Source organism: Marmota monax, unplaced genomic scaffold, assembly GCF_021218885.2.
Source record: "Marmota monax isolate L192 unplaced genomic scaffold, Marmota_monax_Labrador192_F-V1.1 WCK01_AAM20220418_F8-fsc00108, whole genome shotgun sequence".
NCBI lineage: Eukaryota > Metazoa > Chordata > Mammalia > Rodentia > Sciuridae > Marmota > Marmota monax.
The window spans coordinates 2,842,469-2,866,053 of NW_026694593.1; the positions used below are offsets into that span (position 1 = coordinate 2,842,469).

General features: G+C 38.1%; 1 protein-coding gene and 1 pseudogene across 2 annotated transcripts in view; one reads left to right on the forward strand and one right to left on the reverse strand.

The window, feature by feature from the left end:
• Positions 1-19,284, reverse strand: part of LOC131423287 (small ribosomal subunit protein bS21m-like) — a 58,612-nt pseudogene extending 39,328 nt beyond the window's left edge.
• The window catches only part of Gatad2b (GATA zinc finger domain containing 2B), a 94,005-nt gene that overhangs the window by 39,913 nt on the left and 30,507 nt on the right, over positions 1-23,585 (forward strand). The window lies entirely within an intron of this gene.

The window sequence follows — 23,585 nt, forward strand, 5'->3', positions numbered from 1 at the left end:
TGGTGATTAAAACTCTTGGCACCTTAGTGAAACTTAAAACAGTAGTACCAAACTGTACTATTAGTCACCGTATTTTTCATTGCTGTACAGTTTAAACTTGCAGTTTAAAAAAGAGAGGTGACTAGGGATGTGACTTGGAGGTATAGTGCTTTCCTAGCATGCTCAATGCTCTGTGTTCAAACCTTAGCACCACAGGAAAAACAAAACAAAACAAAACCTAAAATATTTAGCTTGGGCATGTGGGGGCATGGCTGTAATACTTGCTTGGTAGATTACTGGAACACAGGAGTTTGAGATTAGCCTGGGCAGCATAGCTATAGCCCATCTAAAAATAAATAATAATCCAGATTTATTTTTATTTAAGGATGTTCTTTTTTGAAAATTTTTTTGTAGTTGTAGATGGATAGCATCTACATTCTAATAATAAACATAAACTAATAACATGATACAAAAACATAAAAAATAATAAATAAAATAAATGTAGCATTTGGGGGAGGGGATTGAACTCAGGAGCACTTGACCCCTGAACCACATCCCCAGCCCTTTTTTGTATTTTATTTATAGACAGGGTCTCACTGAGTTGCTTAGTGCCTTGCTTTTGCTGAGGCTGGCTTTGAACTCTCCATCCTCCTATCTCAGCCTCCTTAGATGCCGGGATTACAGGTGTGTACTACCATGCCAGGCTTGTTTATTTTTTTGTGGTGCTAAGGATCTAACCCAATGCTTCACAAGTGCTAGGCAAGTGCCCTGTCACTGAGCCCCAGCCCCTTATTTAAGAATGTTCTTGATGATGTAGTAAACATTAATTTTATTTAATCTTGATCTTTTTATACAGGGCTTTTAAATATTTTTGAGTGATAAAATGGGAGCTTCTCTCTTCCTGCTGTATATTGAAGTACAATTGTTGTCTAAAGGAAAAGGTATTGTTTGGGTCGCAAGCTAACTAGTTGCTTTCTTCATAGAACACTTTTGGCGAAAGAACAACTGACTGACTATGGTGTGTTTTATTCGAGTTTTGGGAAACTTTTTGAAAAATTCTAAGGAAAACAGCTTTGTAGACAGCCATAAAATTTGAACAAAACCTAGAATTTTAAAAGTTTATATACTTTGCCATGAATTCGACAGTTTCCCAGTATATTGTGCCTGGCTTATAATTAGAATTTTTGTAAGCAGTAAGTATCTGTGAGTACTAAAACTAGTAGACAGAAGTTTGATGGGAGATAGGATATTTGTATAGCTTCTAAGTGTCTCTCCTGAACAATATTTCATAGATAAACTTACCCAAGTGGTTTAAGTTACTATCACCAGTAATACAGTATTCAGATGTTTCTTAATAGTGGTGTTATGTAAGTGATAAGTTCATTATAAGCTGAAAATGTCATGTCAAAATGTGTTTAAAACACCTAACCTGCTGGGCGTGATAGCAGGTTAGTTGTAATCCCAGTGGCTCAGGAGGCTGAGGCAGAAAAATCAAAGTTCAAGGCCAGCCTCAGCAATTTAGTGAGGCCTTAAACAAATTAGTGAGACCCTGTCTCAAAAAATGAGCACTTTGGGCGATGTGGCTCTGTGGTAAATTACCCCTGGGTTCAATCCCAGGTATCAAAACAAAACAACACCACCTAACTTACTGAGCATGATAGCTTAGCAACACAATACACTACAGATTGGTTGATTACCCTTGTTATCTCACAGCTGACTGGAGCTCTGTGGCTCACTGCCATTGCCCAATGTCACAAGAGAATATCATCCACATGTCACTATCCAGAAAAAGATCAAAAATTGGAAGTATGATTCTACTGAATGTGTATTACTTCCACACCATAATAAAGAACCAGTTGTAAATCAGGACTGTCTGTATTGACCCCATGTACTTGCTCATAAAATAACACTGAGATGATCACAAAATTGGTTCTTTGATATTCTTGCCCCAAATGCATAACCTCAGTCTAAAAGTCAGACCCAAGTTGAGGGACATTTTACGAAAGAACTGGCCAGTAATCTTCAGAATTAAGGTGAGCTGGGCATGGTAGTGCACTCTTGCAACCACACCTACATGGAAGGTTGAGGCACGAGGATCACAAGCTTGAGGCCAGCCTGGGTAACTTAAGGAGACCCTGTCTCAAAAATAAGAAGGACTGGGTCATAGTTCAGTGCTTGCCCAGCATTTTCAAGACCCTGGTTTTATCCCTGGTACTGAGAAAATACCACCACCACCCCCCAAAAAATTAGGGTGAATAAAGACCAAGAAACTATCAAAGATTGAAGGAGACCAAGGGGACAAGACAACTAAATGCAATTTGGAGTTATAGGTTCTGTCATTAGTAAGAAATCTGGTGAAATTTGAGTAATATCAGTGGAGTAGTTAATACTAGTATATCAACACTGTTTCTTGGTTTCAATAATTCTTCTGGTGCTGGGATTGTGGCTCAGCGGTGGAGCTCTTACCTCGCATGTGCGAGGCCCTGCGTTCAATCCTCACCACCACATAAACATAAATAAAAAATAAAATGTATATAAAAAACGAATATACTCTTAATAATAATAATAATTCTGTTAGCTGGGCATGGTCTCATGTGGTTCAGCTACTTAGGAGACAGACAAGAGAATCAATTGAGCCCAGGAGTTTGAGGACAGCCTGGATAACATAGTGGTGTTCCTTGTCAAAAAAAAAAGGCTGGGTGCTGTTGCTAATCCCAGTGATTTGGGAGGCTGAGGCAGGAGTATCAGAGGATTGAGGGCAACCTCAGCAGTTTAGCAAGGCCTTCAGCAGCCTTAGTGAGACCACGTCTCAAAAAATCCAAAGGACTGGGGATGTAGCTCAGTGGTCAAGCGCCGTTGGGTTCAAATATCCAGTATCAAAAAAGGTATTGGGGGGAATGTGTGAGGCCCTGGGTTTGATCCCCAGCACCACAGAAAAGGGAGGTGGGGACAAAGAAGCAGCAACAGCAGAAGAGATTTATTTAACAAGGAAACAAGAAACCACCCTGATCTCTGTATAAGGTAGTAACACAAAGGATGTTATCAAACATCAGACCAAAAGTGCTAATTAGGGCTGGGGATGTGGCTCTAGCGGTAGCTCGCCTGGCATGCATGCGGCCCGGGTTCGATCCTCAGCACCACATACAAACAAAGATATTGTGTCCGCCGAAAACTAAAATATTAAAAATTCTCTCTCTCTCTCTCTCTCTCTCTCTCTCTCTCTCTCTCTCTTTAAAAATAAAATAAAATTCTTACATATGGATCTTTAAAAAAAAAAGTGCTATTACACTTAATATATCTGTCAAGGATATTAGCCAGAAGGTTAGAAATAAATTAGGTGTTGGCTGGGTGTGGTAGTGTATGCCTGTAATCCCAGGACTCATGAGGCTAAGGTAGGAGGATCACAAGTTCAAAGCTGGTAATTTAGTAAGGCCCTAATGAGCAATTCATTGAGACCCTGTCTCAAAATAAAAAAATTAAAGGGGCGGGGGACGTGGTTCAGTGGTTAAGTGCCCCCGGGTTCAATCCCTGGCACTTAAAAGTAAAGAAAAGAAAGAAATTAGGTGGGCTAGATCTATAGCTCAGTGGTAAAATATGTGAATGAGGTCTCCAGTATAATACTAGTATCACAAGAAAGAGAGAAATTTGGCAAATTAGAGAAAATAACCTGACACAAGTATGGAAGACACTGACAGATTACTATAAACATCACTAGTAGTGCTATAAGGTAAAGTTATCAAGTCTGCAAAGAAGAAAGCTGGGGTTCAAAGAGAAGTACAACTCACTTTACCAAATTTTCTCTGAGCCAAATCATACTTCTCTAAAATAAAGTTGCAAAAATTTTAGGACACTGAATTACAATTTGTCTCAGGCTTTTCTTAGGTATAGTATCATGGTCCTACTTAAATTGATCCACACTAAAAACAAAGGGTCATTAGCCTTTTCACATAAACCCTGCTCTATTTAAGTATTGAGTTACTTTTTGCCTGGCATCCCAGCTCTGCCCTCCTAACCAAGCTAATTTGTCCCAATCTTCCCTAAAACAGTCTCAGTTCTATATTTGCACACAGCACCATCCTAAACCTTCTTTTCCCATGCTTCTACATAAATAACTGTCCTTTATCTGATAAAATATATTCCCTGGTGTTTATTTCCTGATGTCCTAATGATATTTTTGCTTACTGGCCCTCAAAATTAACTCCCTTTCTTCCACATCGCTTTTCAAAAAAATGCATATTTCCTAGCCTCCCTTGTTGAGAAGTAGGCTAAATTCTTGACAAGGGAATAGAGGAGGTGATGTGCCATTTCCTGGCTGAGAACTGAAAAACAGTAGGCCAACACTTCCATATTCTTTCCCCTTTCTTTTTGACTGCAACCCAGCTTTGACCTTGCCAAAGGATGATAGTGCCCTGGAATGTGATTCTCCTACCAGTGGCATGAGCATTTTCTGGGAACTTGTTGGATATACAAATTTTTTTTTTTTTTTTTGAGAGAGAGAGAGAATTTTTTAATATTTATCTTTTAGTTTTCGGTGGACACAACATCTTTATTTTATTTTTATGTGGTGCTGAGGTTCGAACCCAGTGCCCTGCACATGCCAGGCGAGCTCACTACCACTTGAGCCACATTCTCAGCCCATGTACAGGTTTTTAAATCCTACCCCAAACACACTGAAACACATTCTGGGAATAAGAACTAGGAATTGTTTTTAAAAGCCCTTCAGATGGTTCTAGTAAGCATTAAAATGTGAGAACCATGGTAGGGATTAGCAGAAAAATCAGTCTAAAATAAATGGAGTTCCTCAGTTACATTGAATAATACAGCAACAGGAATTGTTAAAAGTTGGTCAATTATATGAAAGAAATACTTTCTATCTTGTTTCAGCAGTTGTATTTTGGGGTCTTTGTTGGAGCTATTAGACATACTCTAGTGGTTCTCAAACTTCTTGGTCTCAGAATCCCTTTAAGAGGACATTCTTAAAACTCAAGGGACACCAAAGAGATTTTGCTATGTGGACCACAACTAAAGTAGTCATCAGAGTAGAAACAGAATTTTTAAAAATATCAATTCATTAACAAATAACAGAACCATTCCACATTTAACAATATTGTTTTTGAAAATTAAATCGTTCTGTCTATGAAAAATAACTAAGTAAGGATAGTGGCATTGTTTTATATATATATTTTTTAAGAGGGAGTGATGGGGCTGGAGATATGGCTCAAGCGGTAGCGTGCTCGCCTGGCCATGTGTGCGGCCCGGGTTCGATCCTCAGCACCACATACAAACAAAGATGTTGTGTCCGCCGAAAACTGAAAAAAATAAATAAATATTTAAAAAAAAAAAAGGAGTGAGTGAGAGAGAGAGAATTTTTTAATATTTATTTTTTTAGCCTTCAGCGGACACAACATCTTTGTTTTGTATGTGGTGCTGAGGATCGAACCCGGGCTGCACGCATGCCAGGCGAGCGCGCCACCGCCTGAGCCACATCCCCAGCCCCTGTTTTATATTTTTACAAATTTTTTAATTCTGCATTTGGTCTGGTGTGATATATTTTGGTTGAATTATTTGAAAAAAAATCTGGTCTTATAGTTAGAAAAGGAGTACTTTTAAAAGTTTTAAAGTTTTTAGTGAATTCGTTTTGGGAGGTTGGGGGAGGGATTGGGGATTGAATCCAGGGGCACTTAACAACTAAGCCACATCCCCAGCCCTTTTATTTAAATTTTGAGACACTTAAGTTGTTTAGGACCTTACTAAGTTGCTGAGGCTGGCCTCAAACTTGCAATCCTCCTGCCCCAGCCTCCCAAATCACTGGGATTACAGGCATACACCACCATGCCTGGCAGTGAACTTTTTTTGAGACTTTTTTTTTTTTTTTAAGGGCAGTACAGGGATTTAACCCAGGGGCACTCTGTAACTAAACTACATCCCCAGCCCTTTTTACTTTTCATTTTGAGATAGAGTATCACTACACTGCCCAGGCTGCCCTGAATTTGCAAACCTCCTGCTTCAACCTCCCCAATTACTGGGACTGCATATGTGCAGCACCACCACACCCTGCCTAATATTCTTTTTTTGGTGGTGGTGGTAGGAGCTACTGGGGATTGAACTCAGGGACACTCAACCACTGAGCCACACCTCCAGCCCTATTTTTTACTTGAACTCTTGATCCTCCTGCCTTATCCTCCTGAGCTGCTGGGATTACAGGTATCTAAATTTCTGCTTAATGAGAAATAGTTAACAGCACTCAGATACCCACAGTGATGCTATGTTCTTCTCAAGCGCATATCTGTATTTCACTCTTAACAGTTGCTAAATTCCAGAGATTGTACTTCTAGGATGGTATGAAAGCAACCTCCAAAGTAATTCCATTAAATGGTACTTTCTGGAGATAATTTCACTCTTTGTAGCCTCTAAAATGAAACTTGTTCTATAGCTATTTTGCTTTCTGTCAGGGCCTTTTATACCATTTGAGGAATTTGTTTTGTATTTTGGTTTGTATGTTCCTTTAGGGAAATGAAATGGAGAGATTATGTTCTTGGGAATTACAGAGTTAAATGCTAGAAATGATTGTCAGTACATTAGATAGCTTGAAAGGAGCTCAACTGTCTGGTTTGCATTAGGGTAGGTGGGAGATGGTACAAAAAGGAGACCATTGTTCTGTGATCTTTGCTAGGACCTGGAAGTGCATTTTTGTTTCCAGTTTGGTTGGAAGACAAATGATCTTTTATTTTCCTATAAGGTTGCAAGTAGAGGGCATAGGTCAGCTAATCTCTGAAACACATTTGAGATAGAATTTATTTGGATAATTATTTTTTCCACTTGAAAATATACAAGTTGTTGTTAAAGAAACTGTATTAAGGTCCACTCTTTCTGGAATAAATTTTCTAGCTCAGCTACTACTGGATTAGCTATACTTATAACATTATCCTTTATTTGACTAATTTAATATACAGAGCTATGAATATTCTTGAGGGATATTTTGGAGAAATTCTGTGAGACTTTTCTGAGGTTTAAATGGCTGCCATTTCCTTGTCATGACCACATCCCAGTTCCTATATCTCTATAAAGTATAAAATGTGGTTACCCTCATAAACTGCTGCATTTAGGTGCCTCTAGAATTATTGATCTGATTATGAGAGTGATATGTTAAATACATGGTTTGTCTATGTGTGTGTGTGTGTATGTATGCATGCTTTCTTCCTCTGTTGTGTCTTTTTTTTTTAAATTTTTTTAATATTTATTTTTTAGTTTTTTTTTTTTCGGCGGACACAACATCTTTGTTTGTATGTGGTGCTGAGGATCGAACCCGGGCCGCACACATGCCAGGCAAGCGCGCTACCGCTTGAGCCACATCCCCAGCCCCTCTGTTGTGTCTTGTGTCATGCAATAATTGGCTAAATTTTTTTTTTTTTTTTAACTAATGAAACAGTGTTACAGGTAATCATCAATAGCATGAGCAACAATTGGCTGAGAGTTGAAACCGGTTTACCATCCTTGTGATAGAAGGGGGCAGTATTCTGGTCATTAGAAGTAGACATAGATTTTTAATCATCACTGTCGTATAATCTTGGGCAGGTTTATCTAGTATCTCCCAGTCTCCATTCTTCTTTCTCCTCTCCCTCCTCCTTCCCCTCCTCCTCTCTCCCCTTCCCCTTCTCCTTTCTTCTTTGTTCTTTTTTTATTTTGGTATTGGGTATTGAACCCAGGGACACTTAACCACTGAGCCATATCCATAGTTGTTTTTATTTTTTTATTTTGAGACAGGGTCTTGCTAAGTTGCTTAGGGCCTCACTATGTTACTGAGGCTATCTTTGAACTTGCAGTCCTCCTGCCCCAGCCTCCTGAGCCATTGGGTTTACATGTGTGTGCCACTCCCGACTCAGTTTCTTTTTTCATAGGCTGGGAGTAATATGAACTTCATAGGAATGTTCTGATAATTAAATGAGTAATTTTTCTATGATTTTTTTTTAAACTCACAGTTCTGGTATTTAGCATTCTCACTCAAAAGCTGATCTCCTCTTTCCTATTTCCCATTCCTCCAGTCCCCTAATACATCCCTTTTACTTTTCTTCCTTTTGGTATGAACTTTCCCCTAACTATTGTTTGATGAGTATGTCATTGGAAAATGGTTTATCTGAGAAGGCATTCCTGTGTATGTATGTACAGAATGTAAATAGGAGAGCATGTTTTTCAAGAGCAGTGTAATATAAGTCATTTCAAAGAGGACATGTGGTACTTGTGAAACCCAAGAGCTCATCACAGTGACCAAACATTGAAGTTCTCCACAGGATGCTGTAGTTACCAGTATTGCTACTTTCCTGAGCAGATATAAAATTATAATCCATGATTAGTGATGTGGGAAAGTAAATGTCTTAAAAGTTTATTTTGTACCACAGATTGAACCCAGGGATGTTTAACCACTGACCCACATCCCCAGCCTCCCCCCGCTTTTTTTTTTAACATTTTTTCTTATTTTTTATTTGTAGGTTGACACAATACCTGTGTTTTTTTTTTGTTTGTTTGTTTGTTTGTTTGTTTTTAATGTGGTGCTGAGGATCGAAACCAGTGCCTCACACATGCTAGGCAAGTGCTCTACCTCTGAGCCACAACCCCAGCCCTCCCCAGCCCTTTTAAAATATTTTATTTAGAGACAGGGTCTCACTGAGTTGCTAAGTTCCTGAGGCTGGCTTTGAATTTAATCCTCCTGCTTCAGCCTCCCAGTCCCATTACAGGCGTGTACCACCACGCCCAGCTAAGTTCTTTTTTTTTTTAAAGCAATGTGAAAGATCCACAACTATTCTAAATTCATCTCTCCTTGCACCCATTGTTATTAGTAAAGATAATGTGTTGGAGAAGGTTGGAAGAATATAGCTAACTACTATTCCTTTATTGAATGATATGCTTAGATTCCTTATTTGCCTGATTCTTCTGTGAGACCCCCTACACTTCCCCCTGCCCCCTCTACTGGGGATCAGACCCAGAGCCTCACACATGCTAGGCACACTACCACTGAGCTACATCCCCAGAATTTTTTATTTTGAGATAGGGTCTTGCTAAGTTAACAAGGCTGCCCTGGAACTTGTTGTTCTGCTACCTCAGCCCCAAGTTGCTGCAATTATAGGAGTGTGCCCTGTGCCTGGCTAAGCACATTTTTAAAACTATAGCATCAGGGATGGGAATGTAGCTCAGTGGTAGAGTGCTTGCCTGACATGTGTGAGGCCCCAAGTTTGATCCCCAGCACTGACACACATACATACACAAGAAAGAAAGAAATTAAAAACACAAACTATAGAGTGTCTAATAATTACCAGGAGAGCTTGGTAAACTGGTGGGACTTATGTGGGGGGGGAATAAAACCACTTTGATCTTTGTAAAAGTAGTTTTAAGTATCAAGGTTCCTTGGCCCACATTTATTACTGTGAAGTGGCCCTAGGAAACTGCATTTTAAATAGAGCTGAAGTGTTTCTGATGTAGGAGGTCTAAAATGACAGACATTGATTTAAAATACAAAAAAAAAAAAAAGACTAAATTTTCTGCATTCCATCCATGGGTTACACATCAGTCTATATTATCCTTTATAGTGATAATTCTCCACAGACTTTCTGAGATAAAGGACTATTTTTTATTCTGTTTTGTTTTGTAATATAGCGTGGACTAATACTATTATAAATACAGTGGAATAAATTACTATAAAAACAAAAAGAAACCTAAAATCCAAGCTCAGTATTTTTGTATTGTTAGAGTGACCAGACATAAAATTACTGTCAAATTAACATGAAAGTTTCTAAATGCTTACTTTCATTTTGTGAGCTTATCTTATCGTAGAGTGATAACAAAGAATTCACAGATCAAATGAGTCTGTGGGCCACTTTAAGTAGTGTTGTTTTTTAGGAAATGAAAATGCTAGGCACAGTGCCACACACCTGTAATCCCAGTGACTGAAGATGCTGAAATGGGAAGATAGCAAATTCAGGGCCAATCTGGGTAACTTAGTGAGACCCTGTCTCAAAATAAGAAAAAGACTGGAGATGTTGCTCAGTACATCAACATTTCTATTCTCCTTCTTTCAACATATATTCTAAATGGTACTTGTGATACAAAACCACACAATTTGGCCCCTGAATTCTTTGTCCTGCCTCATTTCCTGCCACTCTCCCTCTTGGATAAAACATTTCATCTTTATCTTTTTACTGTTTATTAAACATAATAAACATCAACATATCTCAAGTAACATCCTTGCTGTTCCCTCTACTTGTTTTCCCTCAGATACATGTATAGCTCACTTCTTCCCTTAATTGAGTATTTGGCTCTAATGGTATCTTTTCTGACAGGACTTTGTTCACCATACTTTTTAAATAGGTTATGTCCCTACCATAACATTACTTCTGTCCCCTTTGCATGTTGACCCCCCCCATGATACTTAAAACTACTTTTACACAAATCAAAGTTGTTTTATCCCCCCCCCATAAGTCCATGAAGGTGGAGAGTTAGTTCAGTATCCTCAGTTCCTCAAATAGTGCTAAAAATAAATAGTATGCGTCTCAAATGTATTTATTTCATTGAACCTGAGATGCCATTGATTTTAAGTTGCATCAGTGTTTTGTGAACCAATAGAGGAAAAAAATGCGGCCAGTTTAGAAGCCATTGATTATATGACATATTCTGATATCAGCTTAAAATGTGAGAAAATAATGTGTATGTGTAATTATAAATCTCTAATTTAAAAAGGGTGTGGTGGCACATGCCTATAATTCCAGGGACTTGGGAGACTGAGGCAGGAGGATCCCAAGTTTGAGACCAGCCTCAGCAAGTTAATGAGACCTTGTCTCAAAATAAAAAGGGCTGGTGCTGTAGCTTAGTGGTAAAGTGCCTTTGGGTCCAATCCCCAGTACCATAAATAAATCTATGAAATTTTTATTGTTGAATGAGTAACTAAGGAAGAAAGGAGTCATTTTATGTGACTTCAGTGTTTCTAACTTGTCTAGGGAATTATGGTCTCATTATTCTAAATAATGAAATATAAGAAGAGAAATAAGGTAGATAAGGGATGTGAGGGGCTGGGGTCGGGGCCCAGTTGGTAGAGCGCTCACGTAGCATATGTGAGGCCCTAGGTTCAATCCTCAGCACCGCATAAAAATAAAATAAAGGTGTTGTGTCCATCTACTATAAAAAATTTTAAAAAGGGGAGGTATAAGGAAGTATGTTTTCCTTCCTTTAATTCACCAAGCAGAAGCAAGAAGAACCTTTTAGGAATGAGAAGGAGATCAGATCTTGTTTGAGACCTAGATTCTATTCTTGAAGTCATCTACATTTGTGTATTAGGACACTTCTCTATTTAATAGGAACTACATCTTCATATTTCTCCAGTTACTTATATTGTTATTAAATTCATCCTCAAATTATTTGTATTTCTAAATATGTGTATCGTAGGTATTTCAAAACAGTGATTTCAGGATAGTCTTCACTTGACCCCTTTAATAATAAGGTGGAGGTTCTCTTTGCCTCCATCCTTCCATCTTAATTGGATTGTCAGATATTTAAAGTACTGCATGCCAGTAAACAGGTTGCAGACCTCTGCCTGGTTAATGTGTTCCCCTGAGAGAAAGCAAACCACAAGTACCTTTTTTTCATATGTAAAAGTGGTTGATGATTTCAGCATTTTTGTTTATAATGTGTTACGGACTTATATATGAAGAATATTCCAGAGAAATCACTCTCCTTTTTACTACCCTGTTTGCTGGGATGAATATAGTGACTTTTATATATTTTGTCAACATGAAATTTATATCACATGCCATTAGTTTAAATAGTGCCTACAGTAGAAAGGTAATTTTTTTTTTTTTTTTTTGTACCAAGGATTGAACTCAGGGGCACTCAACCACTAAGCCACATCCCCAGCCCGATTTTATATTTTATTTAGAATCAGGGTCTTACTGAGTTGCTGAGGGTGGCTTTGAACTCGCGATTCTCTAGTCTCAGCCTCCCAAGCCACTGAGATTATAGGTGTGTGCCACCGAGCCCGTGATAATCTTATTTTTATTTTATTTATTTTTTTTTTTTTTTGTGGTACTAGAGATCAGACCCAGGTTCTCATACATGCTAGGTCAGCTTTCTACTACTGACCCCTTTTTATTTATTTTGAAACAAGTAACTGGGTTATAGGTGTGTCCCATCATACCCAGCTCAAAGACAAATCTTTTTTGTGAAGGTACGTTGTAGGAAAGGCAAGCCAAAACAACGTGATTTTTAAAGTTATATTTATGAAGAATTGTAAAGCAGGGCTGGGGTGTATAGCTCAATAGTGGTGCTTGGCTAGTAGCATGCTTGAGGTCCTGAGCTTGATTCCCCAGCCCTGCCACAAAGAAGAAACAAAGGATTTTATTTATTTATTTATTCTTTTTTAAATATTAAAAAAAGACAGGAGCTCACATTTCATATCTAATGCCTTTTTCTCCCAAAGAAGTAAACAGGTCTATGACTGCTAACAGAAAATGATCTGACACTTTAGGTGGGCCCCTGTCATCTGCATGTAAAGAGTGACTTAATGCCATTCAGACCCAACAAACCCATAGTATCAAGCAAGCTACATGCTATTTACCTTATTATGCTCACTTCAGTCTCCCACATACCAGTGTAGCTCCACATCATGTACAACCACAAAAATGGGAAGTTATACTCCATGTATGTTTTGATATGTCAAAATAAATTCTACTGTCATGTATAATTAAAAAGAGCAAATTAAAAACTTTAAAAAGTATGGTAGAGAAAGGCCATCTAGAAATATGGCATCTGCTAGTATAGTAGAGTGAAATAACTCAAATTATCATAATAAAATATATTTTGATGGGGGAAAAGTAAATAAATAAATCTCCCATACTGTTCGTATTCTTTTGCCACATTACTTTCCATTTCTGGGTGTCAAGCTGAGGAAAGGTTTTTCTAAAGGTGAAAAAGTTCATTCTATTTTGCTTTTTTTTTTTTTATAAAGAGAGTGAGAGAGGAGAGAGAGAGAGAGAATTTTAATATCTATTTTTCAGTCTTTGGCAGACACAACATCTTTGTTTTGTATGTGGTGCTGAGGATCGAACCCGGGCCGCACGCATGCTAGGCGAGCGCGCTACCACTTGAGCCACATCCCCAGCCCTCTATTTTGCTTTTAAAAAAAAAAAATCAAAATGGGTGTGGTGTCACATGCCTAAAATCCCAGCTACTCAGTAGGCTAAGGGAAGATGATAGCAAGTTGGGGCCAGCCTTGACAATTTAGCAAGACTTTCAGCAATTTAGCGAGACCCTGTCTTAGAACAAAATTTTTAATAAAAGCTTAGGGATATAGCTTCCAACCATTTCCAAGACCCTGTGTCTGATATGCAGTGCTGGGAGAGGAAATTTATAAAGGTTTTTAAAAAGGGTTTTTTTAATTGAAAATGTTTACATAGAAAAATAGAGAAGTATAACCAACAGCTGTATAACTATTATCATGAGTCAACAATGAACATTTGCTTCCTTGATATAGGACATAAACATTTTTTTCTAAACCACTTCAAAGTAAGTTTTAGACTTCACTTTTGAATACTTAAGATTGCTTTGGTAAACCTGTAAGTCTGTGGTACTAGCTTCTCAGGAAGCTGAGGCAGGAGGATCCCTCAATCCCAAGAGTTCAGGCAGGACAATGTAGTATGTGTTGTAGGTGTGTGTGTGTGTGTGTGTATGTGTGTACCTACCTGCCTGCCTGCCTGTTTCTTTTTTTGTGGGGGGGAGGGAGGTAACTGGGGATTGACTCCAGGGGCACTTTACTACTGAGCTACATCCTCAGCCCTTGTTATTTTATTTTATTTTGAGAGAGGGTCTCATTAAATTACCTAGGGCCTCGTTCAGTTACTGAGGTGCAGCATCCTCCTGCCTTAGCCTCCCAAGCCTCTGGGATTACAAGTGTGTACTACCATGCCCAGCAGAATTCTCTTTATTAAAAAAAGATGGTAATGGGGCTGGGGATTTGGCTCAAGTGGTAGCGCGCTCGCCTGGCGTGCGTGCGGCCCGGGTTCGATCCTCAGCACCACATACAAACAAAGATGTGTCCGCAGAAAACTAAAAAATAAATATTAAAAAAAAAAATTATAAAAAAAAAAGATGGTAAGAGTAGGCAAAAAGTGCTCATTCCACAAAGATGTCTACAACCTAACCCCCAGAACCTGTGAATGTGTTCAGTTTCATGGCAAAGAGTGATTAATTAAGGTAGATGGAATTAAGGTTGCTAATCGGCTGGCTTTAAACATGGAGATTTTTCTGGATTTTCCAGATGAGCCCAGTGTAATCACAAGGTCCTTAAAAGTGGGGAGGCAAAAGAAACAGAAATGGTAACATGGGGAAGTATAGGCCAGGCATTAATGGCTTTGAAAATGAAGGAAGCAGCCATAAACCAAGGAGAGCAGGCACCTGGGAAAGGCAAGAAAATGAATTTTTCTCAAGAGACTCCAGAAGAAAACTTAGGAATTCTATCAATACCTTGAATTTAGCTCAGTGAGACCTGTTTTGGACTTGTATATTCCAGATTAAAAGGTAAATTTATATTGCTTAAGCCACTAAATTATAATTTATTACAGCAATCATGGAGAACAATGCATTTGCTTCTCAAAGAAACATATGGACAGTGTAGTCAGCCTCGGTACCATCATCATAACTAACAAAATTAACAATAATTCCCTAATGTTCCCAGTCCATTTGAAAATTTACTTAGTTATTCTTCCTAATATCTTTGTAGCTCTTTTTATTTTGTTTACTTATTTGAGACAGGGTCTTACTGTGTTGCCCAGGCTGGTCTTAAATTCCTGGACTCAAGTGATCCTCCAACCTTAACCTCTCCTCCTAGGACTACAAATACACACCAGCATGCCAGGTTTTGAACCTCTTTTTTTTTTTTTTCCAGGCACTTTCAAGATTATAGTTTATTTATTATTTCAGACAAAAGGGAATCCCTTGAAATTCAACTGTAGAGTTATACACCATCTAGTACTTTGCAATGACTGTTAATCATAGAAATTCCTAAACACCTGAAAGTCCCACTATTAACATGAACTATAGTAATAAAAAATTGACATTTAATTTGTTAAATGTATAGTATTTACATTATGAAACCAATGGTGGTGTGATAAACAGTGAAAAAGAAATAGCAAAAATAAACTTTAAAAGCAAAGGTCTCTAGTCTTACAATGTGCTAATTATCACAATTATATATAAAAAAATTAAAACAGCAGAGTTTTCTATTAGGAAATTCTTAATCATCTGAGTTGTAGTTGAAGTTCTTTTTTTTTTTTTTTTTAATATTGGCTGTAGATAGACACAATATCTTTATTTTATTTTTTTGTGTGGTGCCAGGGATTGAACCTAGTGCCTCACGCATACTAGGCAAGCGCTCTACCACTGAGCCACAACCTTGGCCCCTAAAGCTCTTTTTATTATTATTTTAAACATTTTTAAATTTGTTTTAATTAGTTATACATGACAGAGTGCATTTATGCACTTTGATATATCATACATAGATGGAATATAATTTCTCATTTTCTCAGTGTACATGTTGCAGAATCTCATTGGTCATGTAGTCACATATATACATACAGTAATAATGCTGTTTCATTCTACTGCCTTTGCTATCCCCACATCCCCTTCCCTCCCCTCCCATCACCTCCCTCTACGTAATCTAAGGTAATACTGTTCTTCTCTAGTGCCCCTGCCCCCCGCCACTTTATGAATTAGCATCCACATATTAGAGAAAACATTCGGCCTTTGGTTTTGTGGGGATTGGCTTATTTCGCTTAGCGTGATATTCCCCAACTCTAACCATTTACTGAAAAATTCCATAATTTCACTGTTCTTTAAAACTGAGTAATATTCCATTGACTATATGTACCACATTTTCTTTATCCATTCGTCTATTGAAGGACACCTATGTTGGTTCCATAGTGTAGCTATTGTGAATTGAGTTACTATAAACATTGATGTGGCTGTGTCACTTTAATATGCTGATTTTAAGTCCTTTGGGTATAACCAAGGAGTGGGGCAGCTGGGTCAAATGGTGGTTCCATTCCCAGTTTTCTGAGGAATCTCCATACTGCTTTCCATAATCGTTGCGCCAATTTGCAATCCCACCAGCAATGTATGAATATACCTTTTTCTCCACATCCTTGCCAACGTTTATTGTTGCCTGTATTCTTGATGATTGGCATTCTGACAGGAGTGGGATGAAATCGCAGAGTAGTTTTGATTTGCATTTCTCTAATTGATAGTGATAATGAACTTTTTTTTTATATGTTTGTTGATTGATTGTATATCATCATCTGAGATGTCTGTTCAGGTCCTTGGCCCATTTATTGATTGGGTTATTTGTTTGTTTGTTTGTTTTTGGTGCTTAGCTTTTTGAGTTCTTTATATACTCTAGAGATTAGTGCTCTATCTGATGTGTAAGGGGTAAAGATTTACTCCCAAGATGTAGGCTCTTTATTCACCTCACAGATTGTTTCTTTTTCTGAGAAGAAGCTTTTTAGTTTGAATCTATCCCATTTATTGATTCTTGATTTTACTACTTGTGCTTTAGGAGTCTTGTTAAGGAAGTCTGATCCTAGGCCAACGTGGTAAAGATTTGGGCTTATTTTTTCTTCTGTTAGGCATAGGGTCTCTGTTCTAGTGCCTAAGTCTTTGGTCCACTTTGAGTTGATTTTATTTATTTATTTATTTTTTAAAGAGAGAGAGAATTTTAATATCTATTTTTTTTAGTTTTCGGCGGACATAACATCCTTGTTCGTATGTGGTGCTGAGGATTGAACCCGGGCTGCACGCATGCCAGCCGAGCGCGCCACCGCTTGAGCCACATCCCCAGCCCTCTTTGAGTTGATTTTTGTACAGGGTGAGAGAGAGAGGTTTAGTTTCATTTTGCTGCATATGGATTTCCAGTTTTGCCAGCACCATTTGTTGAATAGACTGTCTTTTCTCCAGTGAATGTTCTGAAGCTCTTTTTACACCAAGGTCCAATCAAAGATCAAACTTTTGTATTTGATAATGTCTTTCTTAACATAGAACAGTCTGTATTTTTTCCCTCCCCCCTCCCTTTTTAAAAAATTTATACTGGGGAGTGAACTCAAGGGCACTGAGCTATATCCCCAGTTCTTTTTTAAAAATTTGAGAAGGGTCTTGCTAAGTTGCTGAGGCTAGTCTCAAATTTACAGTCCTCCTGCCTAAGCCTCCCAAATCACTAGGATTGTAGGCTTTCACCACCACTCCTGGCATAGTTGCACTTATTAACAGTTCAGGGCTCTAAACTTGAGTGTTCTGGCAAATAAAACAAGCTGCATTGCTTTTTATGACCCAGTTTCAAAAACCACACAGCATCATTTCTGCTATAATCCACCAGTTTAAGCAGTCACAGATCCACTCAGATTTAAGGGAAGGGAACACAGACCCAACCTCTTTTTTGTTTTGTTTTGGTTTTTGGTACCAGAGATTGAACCCAGGGGCACTTAACTACTGAGCCACATCCCCAGCCCTTTTTATATCTTATTTAGAGACAGGGTTTCACTGAGTTGTTTAGGGCCTTGCTAAGTTGCTGAGGCTGGCTTTGAACTTGTGTGATCCTCCTGCCTCAGTCTCCCGAGCTGCTGGGATTACAGGCATGTGCCTCCCTACCCTGCCTAACCACTTGATGTAAGACATTTCAGAGAATTTGGGGGGACTGTTTTTAAACTGCCACAACTGTCATTAAAACATTTTGAGCATACAAGCATTTTTAAAGACCACTTTAGTTTCTCTGAAGAACAGATTTCAAAAGTATTGCAAGTTGGGCATGGTGTATGTGCTTGTAGTCCCAGCACTTGAGAGATTGTGTCAGGAGGATCACTTGAATCCAGGAGTTTGAGACCAACCAGGGCAACATAGTGATAGTCTGTCTTAAAAAAAAAAAAAAAAAGTATTGCAATAGTTTAGGCTAGAGATGATATTTTGGGTTAAGATGATAACATGAGAATAAAGGGATAAGATTTGTTTTTGTGGCACTGGGAATTGAACCAAAGAGTGGTCTAACACTGAGCTATATTCCCAGCCATTTTTATTTTGAGATAGGATTGCATTAAGTTGCCTAGGCTGGCCTTGAATTTGTGATCCTTTTGCCTCAGCCTCCCTAGAGACTGGGATTATAGGTGTGTACCACCAAGCCTGGCTATGCAAATTTAAAATATATTTAGGGGGTAGTTCTGATAGAATTTACAGATGGAATATATGTAAGATGTGAGAAAGAAGAACCAAAAAGGACTTCAAAGTGTTTGTTTTGAGCAATTGATTGAATGGTGGTGGTGTTTCTTGAGGTGGAAAACACTAGGGGAAGAGAAAGTTATTGTTTTTCCTTTTAAAAGCAGTATTTCAAATACATACATGCTTCTTCTCTTGACAGTTACATGGAGGGGGCAGTTAATTCAGTAAAATGTAATAGATGCTTTCCTAATATGATTTTGCTTTAGTGTTCATAAAACTGGGTAAAAATTTAGATATATTCCACATTTTGGAAATTTCCCTTGCCTTTCCTAGACTTAATTTTTTATTATAAATACTCAAAATTTATCATTTCAACTATGTAAGTGTATAGTTCAGTGGCATTTAGCACATTCACATTTTTCTGCAACCATTACCACCACCATCTGTCTTTGGAATGTTTTCAGATTTGCAAACTGACAATCTGTACCCATTAAACAAGTCTTCCTAGTTGCCCCCTCCCCTGTCTCCTGACTTCTACCATTCTACTTCTACTTTTGGACTCAGTTTCTCTTTCACTTAATAGAGAGAGGGTCTACTGCTGACCAATGGGGTTGCTTCTATATATGCAGGTCTTCTTGCATTTTGGTTGAGTTGAGCTTATTGTAGAGAAAGGAAACAAAACGTGTTTGAAGAAAGAAAAGAAGTGGAGACAAACTGGATATGGGGCCTTCTATAGCAGAAATGATGCTGTGATCCTCCTGACACAATCTCTCAAGTGTTGGGACTACAAGCACATACACCATGCCCAGGCCTGAGTAGCTTTGCCACAGATCTACCTGAATCTTTTGCATCAACAAGTTGATCTTTCAAGCCATTTTCATGTTGTAGATACACTGGCAGGTTTCATAGCTTTCCCACTGTCACTGTGGCAAGGTATCTCACAGTACCTTCTTTACCTAATGTCTTCAGAGAGCACATTCATGGTGAGATTCTGTTTAGGGTCCTTTGTGCACCTTCCATGTTCCCTTCCTTTATCACAGTCTGGGCAGTGAACTTCAGATGTTTTGCCATGACCTTGTAGTATCCTGTGCCTTCAGGACTACAAACCCTGGCCAGTTCTGACCAACTGATAGCAGAAACTTGAGAAAGTTTTTAATCTGGAGATTTCAGGAATTCAGTTTTAGACATATGATTATAAAATGCCTATTAGATAATCTGCTCTGGTTTGATTATTTTACCTCTCCAAAACTCATGTTCTGATTTAATTGTCATTTAAAAAAATTAATTGTAGATGGACATAATATCTTTTATTTTTTTATTTTTAATTTTTTGGGAGTACTGGGGATTGAATTCAGGGGTACTTGTCCACTGATCCACATCTCCATCCCTATTTTGTATTTTACTTAGAGACAGGGTCTCACTGAGTTGCTAATAAGCACCTTGCCATTCCTGAGGTTGGCTTTGAACCTGTGATCCTCCAAGCCTCTGGGATTGCAGGCATGCACCACCACACCTGGCAATACCTTTATTTTATTTATTTATATGTGGTGCTGAGGATCAAACCTAGTGCCTCACGCATGTTAGGCAAGCACTCTACCACTAAGCTATAACCCTAGCCCCTTATTGGCATTTTAATAGTACTTAGAGGCAAAAGTTGATCAGGCCATGAAGACTATTTGTGGGTGAGCTTAATGTCCCCCTTTGTCCCCTTTTGTCTCTCTTGCCCTTCTGTCATGTTCCCATACAATGAGAAGACCCCTCCCCAGATTCCAACACCTTGATATTGGACTTCACAGCCTCTAGAACTGTGAGTCAGTAATTTCTATAAATTAAAAATTACCCAGGTATTCTAGTATAGCAGCACTAAACAATATTCAGATAGGGATGTCAGTTAGGCAGTTGAACAGAAAGAGAAATAGTGTTGGAGGAGAGATGCAAGTGAGAGATATAAATTTGGTGATAAACATAGATGCTTTTTAAAAAAGATATATAATGTAAATATACAAATAAGTTGTTGAGGGACCTTTGTTTTATTTATTTGTTTACTTATATGTGGTGCTGAGAATCAAATCCAGTACCTCACGTATGCCAGGAAGTGCTGTACCACTGAGCCACAACTCCAGCCCCCCTATATATGCTTTTTACAGCCAGGGGAACACTCCACTTTTACAGTTAGAAGATAGGAATATGAGTAGAAATATGAATGAAGGATGAGACCCAGATGTATGAAGTCCTGAAAGCCAACTGAAAAAGTAGTTCAAAAAGAAAGGAATATTGGGCTGAGGGTGTAACTCAGGTAGAGAGTTGCCTAGCATTTGCAAGGTACTAGCACCATAAAAGGAGGAAGAGGAAGAAATATTAACGTGGCTAAATGCCACTGAAAGTTCAGGTAGGATGATTGATAAATAGTGATTGAATTTGGCAAGAAGATGTTAATTGACCTGGAAAAAAAGTACTCTATATATCAATAGGAACAAAATCTGAACTGAACTGGTTTCAAGAGAAAGTAGGAGGAAGGTAGTAGAAGTTTTGAGTATCCCACTATTTCAAAGATTTTTGCTGTTTAAGGGTTCAGGCAAATGAAGCAGTAACTGAAATAGGACAGAAGGTCATAGACAGATTTTTTTCAAGATGAGAAATAATGTGCCAAGTTGATATGGGAATTGGATGATTCTCAACACTGGCTGAATATCACATGAGAGGGAGTTTATTAAGGATGGATGCTCTGGGCACCGGCACATACCTGTAATCTCAGCTACTCAGGAGGCTGAGGCAGGAGGATTATGAGTTCAAGGTCAGCCTCAACAACATAGTGAAACTGTCTCAAAATAAAACGATTGGAGGTGTAGCTCAGTGGTAGAGCATCCCTGGGTTTGACCCCCATTATCCCCCACCCCCCAAAAAAGGACAGATGCATGAGTGTCATGGCAGATCACTTGAATCAGAATCTTTGTTGAGTCCATGGTATCAATATTAAGAGTTCCTTCTGATTCTAATGTGCATCCAAAGTTGATTTGTTCTTTGTAGATGAGTGAAATTTAAATCTCACTATAGCCTTAAACAGTATATTCAACACAGATGAAGAGAAGGGAACAATGGACAGATATTACATTGACTGCAACATAAAAATAACAAAAAATAGAAAATATGAAGAATTTTAAAAGATTGAGCTGGGCGTGGTGGTGCGTATCTGTAATCCCAACAGCTGGGGAGGCTGAGACAGGAGGATTGCATGTTCAAAGCCAGCCTCAGCAAAAGCGAGGTGCTAAGCAACTCAGTGAAACCCTGTCTCTAAATAAAATGCAAAGTAGGGCTGGGGATGTGGCTTAGAGGTTGAAGGCCCCTGAGTTCAATTCCTGGTTACCCCCCCACACACACACAAAAAGATTGAGACAGAAACTAGAATAAATGGTCCAAGATACATCTCATAGGGGCTGTATAGAAGAGAGAAAATGGTGAGTAGCAATACTCAAAGAGATAATGGCAGAGAATTTTCTAGAAATGCTAAATATGTGAATGTGTGTGTGTGTGTGTGTGTGTGTGTGGCTGGGGATTGAACCCAGGGCCTGTGCATGCAAGGCAAGGACTCTACCAACTGAGCTATATCCCCAGCCCCTGAATATTTTTTTTAAATTTTTTTTAGATGTTGATGGACCTTTATTTTATTCATTTATTTATATGCAGTGCTGAGAATCGAACCCAGTACCTCATACATGCTAGTCAAGCACTCTACCATTGAGCCACACCCCAGCCTGTGTGAATCTTTTTTTATTTATCTTTTTAGTTATACATGACAGTAGAGTATATTTTGACATATTTATGCAAACATGAAATATATCTTATTAGGATCCCCAGTATAAATATATGAATCTTTAATTTTTAGGAAAAAAACATTGAATCCTGAAAGGATAAATGATACTGGATATAGTTTTGTAGAGAACTGAAACCAAAGAGCTCGTGAAAGCAACCAAAAAGGTGAAAACCAGACTCAAAACTTCTCAACACCAGTAAGAAGGCAGGAAGGGCTGGGGATATAGCTCAATTGGTAAGAGTGCTTGCTTTGCATGCACAAAGCCCTGGGTTCAATTCCCAGCAAACACACACACACACACACACACACACACACACGGCAGGAAATTATTTGCTCTAAGAGAATAAGGCAATTAGAACTCTGCTTATTTTGGAGTGGTAATGAAATGAAAATGTGTTCAAAGACCTGGTCATGTTTACACCTTAGTTCTGTTAAGAGAACTAATAAGGGCTGGTGATATAGCTCAGTTGGTAGAGTGCTTACCTTACATGCTGGGTTCTGTCCCCAGCACTACCACAAAAAAAAAAAAAAAATCTAATAAAGGACATATGTCAGGAAAAAGAATAAAAATAGTGGGCAAAATTTTTAAATTGTAGATATATACATACAGTCAAAGCAAATTTAGATATAATACATTATTGATAATGGCTAATTTGACAGGAGCTAAAAACAAGACAGGAAATAGTGAAAAAAATAACAAAAACTTTAATTAGTCCAATAGAAAGCATAAAAGAAGAAAAAACACAAAACAAGCAAGGTAAATAGAATGAACAGAAGAAAGTAGAAACTAAATATTTATGATAAAATTAAAAATTAAACATTATTAATCATGATAAAATAAATGCACTGAACAGTTTTAAAAAACCATCAGAAGGATTGAATAAAATATTCAGGTAAACACTGTTGAAAACATAAAGGCACTAAAGTTGAGATTGAGAATGAGAACATGGTAGAGCAACACATATAGGCCCTGGGTTTTATTCCCCAGCACCCACCGACACACACACACACACACACACACAGCAAAGAATGAGTGAAAAAGAGTGTTCCATTTGAATACTAACCAGAAAGTTGATGTCCCCATAGTAATATGAAGATAAAATGAGATTTAAGGCCAAAAAATATATTATGGAAACTTCTTAAGATAGAAATAAGTGCAAATTGTAAAGGAGAAGATTGTGCACCACTATGCCCAGCATATAAAAGGGAAATTTAAAATTATTTTACCTTTTATATTTGAAAAGTGTTTTTTGGCAGGTACGGTATTCCAAGTTGTTAGTTTTTGTTTTCTTTCAATATTTTAAAGATGTTACTCTTCTCCCTTTGTGTTGTTTCAAATGAGAAATCTAATGTTCTGTCTTTATATAACATGCCTTTTGTATTTCCCACCTCTGAGTGCTTTTAAGAGTTATGGTACTTTATTGTTGTTTCCAGAATCAGGACAGCCTGTTGCCTAGGCTGTCCTCTAATTCCTGGCCTCAAGTAATCTTCTTGCCTCAGGCTTCTAAGTAGTTGGGACTGTAGGTGTCTGCTACCACACCAGATTCTTTATAGTAGTTTT